Genomic DNA, 13,246 nt, shown 5'->3' on the forward strand with positions numbered 1-13,246 from the left:
ACAGAAGGCACCTCTTGTGGCACAGGTGGCAAAACCCTGCAGACACCTGACTTGACTGTTTGCCTTGGATTTTCCCCAGGAGCCAGCAGGAAGATTTTCCTTTGGCCTCTTGGTGCTTTGTGCCTCCTTTGTTGGAGGATTGAGGAGCGCTGACCCAGGAGGGGCCCAGGGACATTTCCAGCCCCTGCACACCTGAGGGGCCATTGCGGGTGAGCCCAGCTGGGGCTCCATGGGCTCTGCACAGACGTGCTCCTGTTTGCACATCAGCAGCTCAGTGGAACATGGAAATGTTCCCCCTTTGGTGCCTGATGCAGGGAGGGGTTAGAGAATTGACCAGGGGGATCTGAGGTGCAGCTGATCTGTCCTGGGCTATGTCCATTCCTTTCCCTGAGCAGGACTCTGAGCAACTTGGGACATTTCTGATTTTCCCATCATACTCTCTGTGGGATGTTTTGCACACCTGGGTTCCAAATCAATTCCCCATTTTCCTTCTTGCCTTTTGTCCTCCCCGGTGCTTTCAGCAGAGGTCACACAGAATGGCACCTGCCCCAATTGGGCCTCCATCGTGGCTCTGCTCTCTCTGATTCCAGCCCCTCTCTAGCAGAGCAATCCTTCAGCTGGGTACTCCAGTGCCAGATACCAGGGCCAAGGGTAAAGGAATTTGAGGATACAGAACCCAGCTGGGCATTCCCTGATGGAGATTTGGGCACTGCCAGTGGCACTGGGAATAGTGCAGCAGTCCTCAGCCTCTGGAAGATGCTCCTGCTCACTGGGAAGGACAGGAATCCCTTGGAGCAAGATCTTGGGAGCTCCTGCTTAGAGATGTACCCAGGATCTGAGGGAATCACCTCTGGGGGAGGCAGTTCACAGCACCCTAGAGAACAAGCAGCCATCCCAATCCTGCATGGAATCCAGAACACGCTGTCCATGCAGAGAGAGTTTGTGCAAAGGGCACTGATGTTGTTCACCAAGAGCAGGGGATAATGAGCTGGACAGGCCACCCAGCTCCAGGAACTGGGAATGTCCCTGCCTCCCTCGGGAATGTGTCTCAGCTGTGCAGAAACTGGCCCCACACTTACCCCAGCTTTTAATGAAGGATGTTTTTCCTGCTCCTACTGACCACAGTCTCAGCCACGCAGAATTTCTGCTCTAGGGAGGGGCACTGGTGCCACAGCCCATGTGTCACCCCATGGTTCTGTCTGTGGGACAGGGGCTTGCACAGGAGGAAGTGGGATGGGGAACCTCCCTGGAGACTAGAAGCTCGAGTCCAGAACTTGGAAGGGGAAAAAAAAGACAAAAAGCATTTCTCCAGGGCAATCCCAGAATCCTGGGATCACTGAGGTTGGAAATGCCAACCAGGACCATCAAGGCCACCCTGTGAGTGATCCCCACCTTGTCACCAGAACAGAGCCCTGAGTGCCACATCCAGGCGTTCCTTGGACACTTCTGGGATGGGGACTCCATCATCTCACTGAGCAGCCCCTTCCAAGGCCTGACAACCCTTTCCAGGAAAGGGAAAAAATTCATCCAGATGTCCAAGCTGAAACTCCCCTGGCACAGCCTGAGGCTGTTCCCTCTCATGCTGTCCCTGTTCCCTGGCAGCAGAGCCCAACCCCACCGTGCTGCCCCTCCTGTCAGGGAGTTGTGCAGAGTGAGAAGGTTCCCCCCTGAGCCTCCTTTTCTCCAGGCTGAGCCCCTCTGGCTCCATCAGACGCTCCTGGTGCTCCAGCACCTTGCACAGCTCTGTTCCCTTCCCTGGACATGCTCCAGCCCCTCAGGGTCTCTCTGGCCATGCGGAGCCAGAACTGGACACAGCCCTGCAGGGGCCTCAGCAGCCCCAGCACAGGGACTGTCACTGCCCTGCTCCTGCTGCCACCCCATGGCTGGCACAGCGCAGCAGCCCTTGGCCTCTGACACACCTGGGCACACCTGTGCTCATCTTCAGACACTGGCACCAGCACCCCCAGGACCTTTCCCAGTTCTCCAGACAGTCTCCTCCAGCCTGGACCACGTCCTTGTGAGCTCAGGCTGGGACCCAGGTCTTGGCCTTATTGACCCCCACACCTTTGGCCTCAGCCCATCGATCCAGCCTGCCCAGATCCCTCTGCAGAGCCTTGATGCCCAGCAGCAGATCCACAGGCCCACCCAGCTTGGTGTTTTCCATGAATTTGGTGCTGTCAGACTCAATCAGCCCTGAGCCCTGTTCAGTGAAGTGCTGATCTGCAAAAAGGAGTCCATCAACCCCCACCTGGGGGCACCTGGAATGGCCCCTCAGGTGTGCAGGGGCTGGAAATTCCTCTGCTGAGCAGCTTCACCTCCCCTGGGCCCCTCCTGGGTCAGCGCTCCTCAATCCTCCAACAAAGGAGGCACAAAGCACCAAGAGGCCAAAGGAAAATCTTCCTGCTGGCTCCAGGGGAAAATCCAAGGCAAACAGTCAAGTCAGGTGTCTGCAGGGTTTTGCCACCTGTGCCACAAGAGGTGCCTTCTGTGTGGTCAGTGTGCCGTGAGGAGGGAAGATCTGCTGGAAATGTCAGGGCCTGTCAGTGGAGAATGGAGGCGCTGGCAGCTGGTGGGAGCCCTGGGCAGGGGCTGTCATTGATCTGTGCCCTCGGGGCTCTCCCTGCCAGGGGCTCTGAGCTGGGACAGGATCATCCTGCAAACAAAACCAGGGACCCCTGGGATTCACTGGGGCTCAGCCAAACCTCCCACTGCCTTCAGAACCCAAAGCAAGTTTTCACCACCAGCCTGTGATCCCCAGCTTGGGTCTCATGAAAATCCTGCTCCACAAACTGTTGTAGGCAGAACATGAAACCAGAGCACTCTTTGTCTGTCCCATGGGCTGCTGGAGGGGTTTGGAATTGGATGGGGATGGGGAAGAAGGACTGCAGAAGGACTGCTGCCCCAATGCCACTGTCAGTGCCCACATCTCCTGCAAGGACTCCCCAGCTGGGCTCTGTATCCTCCAATTCCTTGCTCTTGGCCCTGGTACCTGGCACTGGAGGAAGCAGCTGACGATTTGCTCTCCCAGAGAGTGGCTGGATTCTTTTTGCATCTCTCCCAAGTCAGCCTCTGTTTCCATGCATCCTTCCTGGCTCCAGGGCAGCCAGTGCAGCCAAGGCCATGGCCTGGTGTTTGTGTGTCTGGAGATGCAAACCTGCCCTGTTCCCCTCCCTGGATGTGGAGCAGGGGCTGGAAGGGCCCAGCTGTGTCACACAGAGTTGGTGCTGGGGCTTCCTGGGTTCAAACCTCATGGCTCTCCCTCCCTCCTGAACTTGCTTGGGTTGAAGGCCCAGCCTGTTGGAGAGGACAACCTTCAGAGGGACCTGCCTGTGTTTCCCCTCCGTGTCAGCCATGGCTACACTGCTTTGGGGTGGGGCAGATCCCTGGGGATCTTCCTAAAGAGCTGGTGAGCCTCAGGAAAATCTGGGAAACTCTTCCTGAGAAAGAGCACCAGGAGGATTGTAGATTCACCAGGATGTTCCAGACACTGAAGAATTGTTGGAATAAAGGACAGCAGAGCCACGATGGAGGCCCAGGTGGGGCAGGGGCCATTCTGTGTGTCCTCTGCTGAAAACACCTGGGAGGACAAAAGGCAAGAAGGGAAATGGGCAATTGTCTCCATGCCCAGAGCAGAGGGAGGGCCCAGCACAGAGCTGCAATGCCTGCCCAAGATCAAGGGCAGGATTTTGCAGCCCTTCCCAGAAAGCCCCCAGGGAGCCCAGCGACTGCAGCCCAACCCCACCTGTCCCAATTGCAGCAGGAACAGGAGCAGGGCACAGCCGCAGGAAATGATGGGGACACCCAGCAGGGCTCTGCTCTGGCCAGCAACTGCTGAGCAGCCACTTATCCCAGCCAGAGCACTCCAGCAGCCCTGAGAGCCCCTGCTCCTGCCCTGTCTGCCCCCTTCTCCCCCACACTGCAGACACTGAGGGAGTCTGGCAACGGGAGGGCTCTGGGAATTTGGAAGGGAGATGGAAATGTGGGCACAACAGGCTCCTCTTTTCCCCCCTGTCACCCCCCACAACACCTCCCTGGAGTCACAGCCTGGGGAGAATGGCTGGGGCAGAAACTGATTTGGAACCCGAGTGTGGAAAACATCCGACAGAAAGGATAACAGGAAAATCAGAAATGTCCCAAGTTTCTCAGAGTCCTGCTCAGGGAGAGGAAGGGACACAGCCCAGGACAGATCAGCTGCACCTCAGATCCCCCTGGTCAATTCTCTAACCCCTCCCTGCATCAGGCACCAAAGTGGGAACATTTCCATGTTCCACTGAGCTGCTGATGTGCAAACAGGAGCACGTCTGTGCAGAGCCCATGAAGCCCCAGCTGGGCTCACCCGCAATGGCCCCTCAGGGGTGCAGGGGCTGGAAATGTCCCTGGGCCCCTCCTGGGTCAGCGCTCCTCAATCCTCCAACAAAGGAGGCACAAAGCACCAAGAGGCCAAAGGAAAATCTTCCTGCTGGCTCCTGGGGAAAATCCAAGGCAAACAGTCAAGTCAGGTGTCTGCAGGGTTTTGCCACCTGTGCCACAAGAGGTGCCTTCTGTGTGGTCAGTGTGCCGTGAGGAGGGAAGATCTGCTGGAAATGTCAGGGCCTGTCAGTGGAGAATGGAGGCGCTGGCAGCTGGTGGGAGCCCTGGGCAGGGGCTGTCATTGATCTGTGCCCTCGGGGCTCCCCCTGCCAGGGGCTCTGAGCTGGGCCAGGAGCGCGGGAGCCTCGGCTGGGGAGGTGAGCCCTGCTCAGGGCCAGCGCTGGCAGCAGGGCAGGGCAGGGCCATCCCTGGGGCCAGGGGTGCTGCGGGAGCTGTGTGCCAGTGCCAGCATTGCCCAGCGCTCCCCAGTGCCTGCAGAGCCTGCAGATCCCAGTCTCCCAGCTGTTGCCATGGCCCAGGACCCCGCTGTGCTCCCAGCTCCCCGTTCTCCCTGATCCCGGGCTCCTGGGGCCCCGAGAAGAGGGCTCAGGGCAGCTCCCCGTTCAGGCCAGGGGCTGCAGTGGCAACAGGGACAATTCTGCTGTGACACACCAGGGTTGGGGCCGGGCTCAGCTCCGGGCTGTCCTGCAAGGAAGGCTCTGGCAGGGCAGGAACAGCAGGAGATGGGGGATGTGGCACTGGGGGCTGCTGGAGGATGGATGGTGTTGGAGCGGGGCTTGTCCCCACAGGGTCCCCAGCTGCCCTTGGATCCCCTTGGCCCCCCTTGGCCCCCCCGGGTTTCTTGGGCCCTTGCAGGGGCAGCTGCCCCGTGCGGGAAGCTGCAGGGATGCGGGCAGGGGGACTGGATCCGTGCCACAGCTGGGATGGACTCTGGGCAGGGCTGGGCTTGTGGCCAGGGCTGGGGGCTGTGCCAAGCCGGGCTTTGGCCTGGGGGCTGTCGGGGAGGGTGCAGGGAGGAGTCCCGGCAGGGATAAAGGTGCTGGTGCCCTGCTGCAGCCTCAGGCAGCGCTGCCCAGTGCCAGAGGAAGATGAAGGTGGCTGTGCTCGGCGTGGCCCTGCTCTTCTCCATGCTGCTGTGCCTCCCAGCACAGAGCCAGGTGCGGCTGCAGGGCCACGGGCTGGGCTCGGCGCTGGGGGCTCTTCCCAAGGCAGGGGTTCTGCTGTGCTCCCCGGCCCCAGGAGGTGCCGCTTTCTCCTTGCCACCATTGCCTCTGGCCTTGCCCTTCCCGCAGGGAAACTCTCGGAGCCAGAGCCCGGCTTCTGCATGGATGCTCGCACCCGGCTCCTCCCTGCCAGGGCCCCAGTGCTTTCCTGTCCTGCTCCCCCCAAATCCCTGCCTTTGAGGCCTCCCCATCCCACCCTCTTGGTGCCCTCGGGCATCTCCCCAGCATCTCCTCTGTTTGCCACTCAGGCTGGAGTCGCACAAAGTGGGAAATGCCTCCCCCGGCATGATTCCCAGGCTCTTCTTTCCACTCTTTCCCCTCACCCCATTGCCTTTCCCTCTGCACTGGTGTCCCCAAATGCCCTGGCAGCCCTGCCCAGAGCAGAAGACAGCCATGGGCCGGGGGGGCTGAGGACACCTGTGTGCACCTCGGCCCCACCAGGGCCAATCCTCACCAACATTTTGCTCTCCCTCTCCAGGCTCCCGTGGATGACTTTGCTTTTGCTCTATGTGTCCTTGTAAGTCCTGGAACTGGGGGCACCAGTGTGGGAACTGGGGGGTGCTTTGTAAGCCCCCAACCTTTCCCAGGACTGGAGACACTGCAGTGATTTGTGACATCTCGTGCTCTCTCCACAGCCAATTCCTGGCTTTCTTAGGAAACAGGTGGGTACCCTCATTTCTTCTGCTGAGCCCACACCCTCCCCTCTCGTGGCCATCACCCTCCAGGCCATCCCAGTAAACCCCAGTGCATGCCAGTGCACCGCAGAGCTTCCCAAGGCTGCCCCTTCCCCCAGGCTCCCCATTGCATTCCCCCCAGCCCAGTGCACCCCAGTCACCCCCAAAGAGCATCATGGCCACTCCATTCCCTCTCCTCTTGCCCTACAGTCCTTTCCCTTTCTCATTGCCCATGGCAGTGGTGTCCCCCAATCCCCCTCCTTGACTGCCACTCCCAAAGCCCCTCCCAAACCCAGCAATTTTGCTCCTCTGCCCAGGATTTCCCCTGCCCCCACTTCAGCCTCCATGGCCCCCCCACTGGAATTCCTGCCTCCCCACCCACATTCCCCAATTCCCATCCCTTCAACACCCCCAGCCCCATCCCTTGGGACCCCCAGCTCCCCCCACTTCACTGTCTTTGGGTTCCCCACATCCCACTCCTTCCCCTCCTCCTTGGAGGCCCCAAATTCCCCTTGCTCTCCTTGTCTCCATCCCCACCATGGTCCCTGCAGGAACAGGGATCAGGGGAAACTGTCTGGAGTGGGACTGGGGAAAGCAGAAGGGATTTTCCCCCTCAGACCAGGGCCAGCCACGGGGCTTGGGGACGCCTGTGATCCCCTGAGCCCCACAAGGGCCATTCCAGACTAATCCTTTGCTCCCCTACCACAGCAATCAGCACTAGGTCCATGCAGTTGGGTAAGTCTTGGAACTGAGGCAAGGAATTGAGTGTGGAAACCAGTTCGGTCCCCCCTGTGCCTTGCTGGACTGGGGACACCCCAGTGAATAGTGGCATCTGCCCATCTCTCTACAGAAAAAGAAGGGTGTCCAACGAGTAAAGAGGTCTAAGGTGGGTACCTGGAGTTCTGCTGGGCCCAGAGCTTCCCCTCTCCTGGTCATGGCCCTCCAGGGTACCCCAGTATACCCCAGTATACGCCAGTATCTTCCAATGTGCCCCAGTACCCTCCAGTGTGGCTCTAACCCTGCCTTTCTCCCCAGTCCCCTGTGGCTGAGCAGGTGAAGCTTCTGCAGGAGTGATGCCCGGCTGCCCCTCTGGATGCCCCGGTGAGAAATCCTCAGGGCTCTCCAGCCCCACCAAAGATCCTCGGGGGCCAGGGCACATCCCTGAGCCCTCTGGGCTGTGCAGACCTTGGCGATGGCAGAGGGACATGCAGGGGACTGTCCCTGATGCATGTGCTGGGCTGAGGTGGACAGAGCTGTCCCCAAGGCTTTCCTTGCACTGGGGGGCTCTGGGGACACCCAGTGTCCCTGTGGGAGCAGGGAGGGCTGTGGGAGCTTTTGGGATATTCCAGGCTGAGGGGCTCTGGGAGCCACATGGAGCTCAAGAGCCAAGTGCAGTGCCAGGTGTATGCAGGGCTCCAAATCCCTTCTCCTGCTGCAGGGCCCTGCAGAGAGGGCTGGGGACAAGGGCCCTCTCATGTCCCAGTGGACAGCAGGGTCCTAATTTGGGTTCTGCCTTTCAGGCCTGGAATTGGTGGTGACACTCGTGTCCTGTCCCCCTGCAGCAGCATGAACAGATGATCATCCCTGGAGAAGGCCCTGATCCCCTGGGAGCCCTGGGAATGTCCCTGCAAGAATCAATAAATGGCTTCAGCAAAGCAGCTCTGGCTCTCCGTGTGGCCTTGTTCTCATGTCCCTGTGTGTGTTCCACGTTCCCTGTCCCTGTGTGTTCCTTGTCCCTCTCTCAGCCCTGCCAGGCTCCGCTTCCTCCCCCACCATGAGCAGAGCGACTCTGGGGGCTGCCAGGGCTCTCTGTCCCTTTCCCCCTGCCTGGTGCCCTGGGCAGGGCAGGTTGGGACAGCCTGGAATGTCCCCCCACAGCTGGCAGGGCTCAGGGGCACCCAGAGCAGCCTCTGGAGCGCGCAGGCTTTGGGGCACAGAGGGCAGCAGGTTGTGCCCAGGGCTCGGGGAGCCCCATGCCCAGGGAGCACAGCTTGGGCTGGCGGCAGCAGTGGAGCACGGCCAGGAGCCTGGAGCCCTGGCTCCTCTGCTGCCGCTGGGAGCCACAGCGCTTCCCTGCCCAGGGATCAGTCAGAAGGGCAGCACCACCCATGGATCCAGCAGTGTCCTGTTGGTCTTTCTTCCCCTGGAGCTTCTCAGCGGTGGGGGTCCTGAGGTCATTCTGAACTTTTCCCTGTTTATCCCTATGAGCAATCCAAGGAATTAGTGCTCATGGGCTACCCAGCTCTCTCATGCCACTGCTTCAACAATTCCCTGGCCTTGGGTGCTGATCAGTCCCGGCTCAGGCTGTGTCTTCTCTTCAGCCAGAGCTTTCTGGGGTCGGTGGCCGTGAGTTGGTGGTCGCCATCTGCCCCTCTGCAGTGGCCTTTGACCCAGTCGGAGCTGATTCCAGCTCGGGGGCTGGGTTGGATTTCCCTATCCAGCACCAGGGATCCATTCTGCTCCCCCAGCTTTGTTTACCTCCCCCAGGGTCTGGGATAAGCCCCGGACAATTGTCCCACCTTGATCTTATCTTCGGGTGCTCCATTCTGTGCTTGTCTCACGGCAAAGTCCTTCTGTGGTGACAGTGTTTGGGACGGGCAACTGCTGCTCCTCAATCCCAACCCCAGTGGAGCCCCCCCAGCCCCCAGGAGTCCTCCCTGGGTGTCCCCAAGGTGTCCCCTAAGTGTTCCAGCCCGGTGATGCCCTGGTGACCCCCCAGCCCCTCTTCTTGCAGGTCCCAGAGCACAACGAGCTCTTTGAGGCTCTGCACTGTGACATCTTTGGGGCTCCAGTGCCGACGGTGCTGTCAGTGCTGGTGCCCATGGAGATGTGAAATGCCCTGAACAAGTAGTGGGGGTGGCCTTCATCGTCACCATCATCTTCATCACCACAACCACCCACACCATCAACCCCACCCCATCATCTTCATCACCAACACCTCCATCATCATCACCCAATACCATCAATCTCCATCCTCGTCACCACAGCACCAACAGCACCATCATCACTCTCATCTTCTTCATCACCTTCATCTTCATCACCCACACCATTGACATCATCACCATGACACTACTGACACTATCATCACCATCATCATCATCATCATCATCTTTATCACCACGTACCTCATCTTCCTCACTCCTGCCATCGTCCACACTGTGCTGAACTCCATCACCAATATCCTCATCATCCAACACCGCTGACACCGTCACCATGGCACCAGCAACACCACCATCACCCTTAGCATCTTCATCAGTGACACCTCTGTCTTCATCACCCACACCTTCACTTTCATCCTCAATACCATCATCACCATCATCTTTGTCATCACCATCTTCATCACCCACACCATCATCTTCACCACCAACCCCAATCAACACCAACAAACACCATCACCATTACACACCACCATGGACACCGTTACCACCACACCACCCACACCTTCATCCTCATCACCCACAGCTTCATCTTCATCACTACCAGCATCATCACCAGTCATCTCCAACACAACCAACACCGTCACTGTGACACTGATAGCATCATCCTCATCATCATCATCTATGGGTTTGATATCTCCTTTTCTTCAATTGTTACAGCCGGGATTAATTGCTTGAGGGACGCAGTTCATGTTTGGACTCAGATGTTTATTAATTCTTATCTTTAGTACAGTCTCACAAGTTGTGAGTTCTAGCTAACAAGTGAAAAGTGGCTCTGTCTCTAACTCTTTCCAAGGTCTTTTAAGCACAAATTCTCCAATTATGAAATGACACCTAGACTATTTTTACTTTTCACCCAATAACCAAACACCCGTAGTCCACAATGCGGATTTTCTTACCCAATTACAGTATACCCCCCAAAACCATGAAGAAGATGAAAGAACTTAGCCTACGCCCTAAATCCTCCATCTTGCTCTCTATATATTACTATATACTTTAACTTTATAATCCAAGTTTTCCACCCTGTGACATCACACACTTCTATTCAAACTGCACACCCATAATCCCAGTGCTATCACTCAATTTTGGAAGCCTTTTCCATGGCCTCAGGTCAAATGTAGTGCTTGCCTGAGGGTCAGGGCCTGTTAGCACAGAAAGCCTAAAATTCTCAGTTTCCAGGCTTCCAACAGTCATCACCACCATCACTGTCCCCATCATCATCACTCTCATCCACACCTTGGTCTTCATCAGCAACAACACAGCGAACTCCATCACCTCCATTACCATCACCCAACACCATCGACACCATCACCAATTCATCACTGAACACCATCATCATCATCACCACCATCACCACCCAATGCCATCATCATCATCACCCAACCATCACCATCATCACCATCACCACCATGCCCTCCATGATGTCCCCGTGTCCCTTTTATGTGTCCCCCCATGTCCTCCTCCATGGCAACCCATCCCCTCCCCCACCTTCCATCCCCTGTCCATGTCCCGCCGTGTGCCCCACCCCCATGGTGACCCCCAGATGTCCCTGATGGACCCCTCAGGCTCTTGAAGAACCAATCCCTGGCCCAAATGTCTCCCACCAGGTCCCCCCGTGTCTTCGTGGTGTCCCTCATCCCCCTGTGCCCCCCACGGTGACCCCTTCATGGCTCAATGTCCCTCCCAGCCTGTTGGAGAACCAGATGCTGCCCTGGGTAAACATCTGCCTGATGGGCTCCATCCATCCTCTGTTCCCACCATGTGCCCCCCATGTCCCTCCCCATGATGACCTCCCAATCTCTCCCCCCATGGTGATCCCCCAATGTCCCCATGTCCCCCACAGCCTGTCAGAGAACCAGCTGCTGGCCTGGATGCCACCCTGGGTGAACATCTGCCTGATGGGAAGGAGCCAAACCCCTGGATTGTGGGGTGCTAGGTGAGGATCCCCGAGATGGGGTTGGCAGGAACCCCAGTTTGGCAGGAGATGGGTGCAGGGACCCTTGAATTGGTGGGTTCAGGGTCGTGGGTGTGACAACCCCAATTCTGGGGGTGTTGCATGGGGGGAACATGAGGTTTGGAGGAAATGGGGGGGGGTATTGGTGCAAGGGGGCTCCATTGTGAGGGGAGGGATGGTTTGGGGTACCCCAAATTTCAAGGGTGGTGGAGAAACACCAATATTTGAGGGGAGTACAAATTTTGGGACAGACTCCTGGATTGGGGCATTCTAAGTGTGGAGTGATGTGGGAGGACCCCTGGACTGGAGAGACAGTGAGGTCCCAGTTTGGGGGATAACTCCTGAATTGTCGGGGATCATAAGAGGGGGAACCCCAACATTGGGGTCAGTGGGCACCCTTGAATTGGGGGAATCTGGGGAGAGGACCCCAATTTGTGGGGATCAGTGCTGGGTGTGATGTGAAACCCTAATTTTAAGTCAATGAGTGGGGGAACCTCCCCATTTTCCCCACCCCATCTTGGGTCTGAGGGATTGGGCATCACACTGGGGTTCCCCCTGACCCCCCTCTCTTCCCCAGATGATTTTGGGGGTGCGCCAGGCCGGGGGCTTCACCCGCTGGTTGGGGGTCGAATGCTCGAGTGCAGATGAGGCTCTGGCAGCTGCAGGGGCAGGGGCTGACATCGTCCTGCTGGACAACCTGGCCCCCCAGGTGAGCCCCAAAATCCGAGGGGGGCCAACAATGGTGGGGCCCCAACTGTGGGCTGGACCCTAAAAACGAAGGCTGAATTGTGAAAACGGGAGATAGACCTGGAGAATAGAGGGAAAAGCTCCAGAATGTGGGGGGTCACCACATAGATCCAGGATCTGCCCAGCCGCCCGGGTGTTACCCCAAAATCAAGGGTGTGGCAAAAATGGGGCTCTCAGGTGTGAGACTGCACCACTAAACTGGAGGGAATCTGCTGTAAATGTGGAGCAGCCTCAAAGGTAAGGCACAGAACCCAATCTTTGGGGGGTCAAAGTATTGGAAAGCCCCAATTTTGGGGGTATTTTTGGTGGGGGGACAGCAATTTTGGGCAACGGTGTGTGGGAAATGCCTGGATTGGAGCGATTGGGTGGGGGAACTGAAGCTTTGAGGAGTTTGGGTTGAAAGGATTCTGATTTGGGGCATTTATGGAGGATTTGCACCCTGGATTAGAGGGTGCAAGGTGGAAAGAACCCAATTTTGATGGTCAGTGGGTTGGAGAACTGAAATTTGGAGCTGTTCCTGGTGCTCAGGCCTTTTTGTAGGTCCTTTGGTGGTGAGGAGTCCCCATTGGGCAGATTTTGGGAGGTTTCTGGTTTAGGGGACTCCCAATTTTGCAGAGACAACGGTTACCAGGTGGTGCCAATGCCTAAGAGGACAAAACACCCCAAAGACCCCCAAAGCTCCACCTGGGCTCCTTCCAACCCCCTCCCCACCTAAGGGAGAGCCCAAAACCCACCCTGGGGTCCCTCTGCACCCCTTTTCTCTCTGTACCCCCAAATAAACCCCTCCTCTACACATTCCCCCAGTTTGATTGGGGTGTCACCCCCAAAATCCACCAGCCAGTGCAAAATCAGCCACTTCAGAACCAACTAAACGGGGGGTCATGGCCACTGACCCACTGACCCCCGACTCCAAACCAGCATCAGTCCTGCTGCTCAGCACTGGGATCGGCCTCTTGCAGACACCCCCAGCTCCTCCCTGAGAAACTGCAATGAAAAATAGGAAATGCCTCGGGTTGGGGTGGAAAGTGGTAGCCAGGGAATGAACCCTCAGGTGCAACAAGAGTTCAAGGGTGCCAACCCTGGTCTGAGGATCTCAAAGTCCAGTCTGAAAGGCCCAAACCTCAGCTAGGGGGGCCAAGATCTGAGCTGGAGCATCTCAAACCCTGGGAAGGCATCAGAGTGTCCAGGACAGGCCAGGGCATATTTTGGGTTTGCCAGCCCATCCCGGGGAAAGGCAGAGCTGAAACTGCAGGGCCAAGGACTGAAAGCAAAGAGGAGCCAATGTCCCCAATGGCAAGGGCCAGGGAGGAGGCGTGGCAGGAGCTGGGGCTGCAGGAGAAG

The 13,246-nt window shown here is 57.7% G+C and overlaps 1 long non-coding RNA gene across 1 annotated transcript; it reads left to right on the forward strand.

Moving 5' to 3' along the window:
* Positions 1 to 5,841: 5,841 nt before the first annotated feature.
* On the forward strand, positions 5,842 to 7,360 carry LOC134562145 (uncharacterized). Its single transcript, XR_010083098.1, has 3 exons — positions 5,842 to 6,256; positions 6,977 to 7,154; positions 7,304 to 7,360. It is a non-coding gene; the product is annotated as an uncharacterized LOC134562145 (long non-coding RNA).
* The last annotated feature ends 5,886 nt before the right edge of the window (positions 7,361 to 13,246 follow it).

The sequence above is a fragment of the Prinia subflava genome, chromosome 26 (genome assembly GCF_021018805.1).
Source record: "Prinia subflava isolate CZ2003 ecotype Zambia chromosome 26, Cam_Psub_1.2, whole genome shotgun sequence".
Taxonomy (NCBI): domain Eukaryota; kingdom Metazoa; phylum Chordata; class Aves; order Passeriformes; family Cisticolidae; genus Prinia; species Prinia subflava.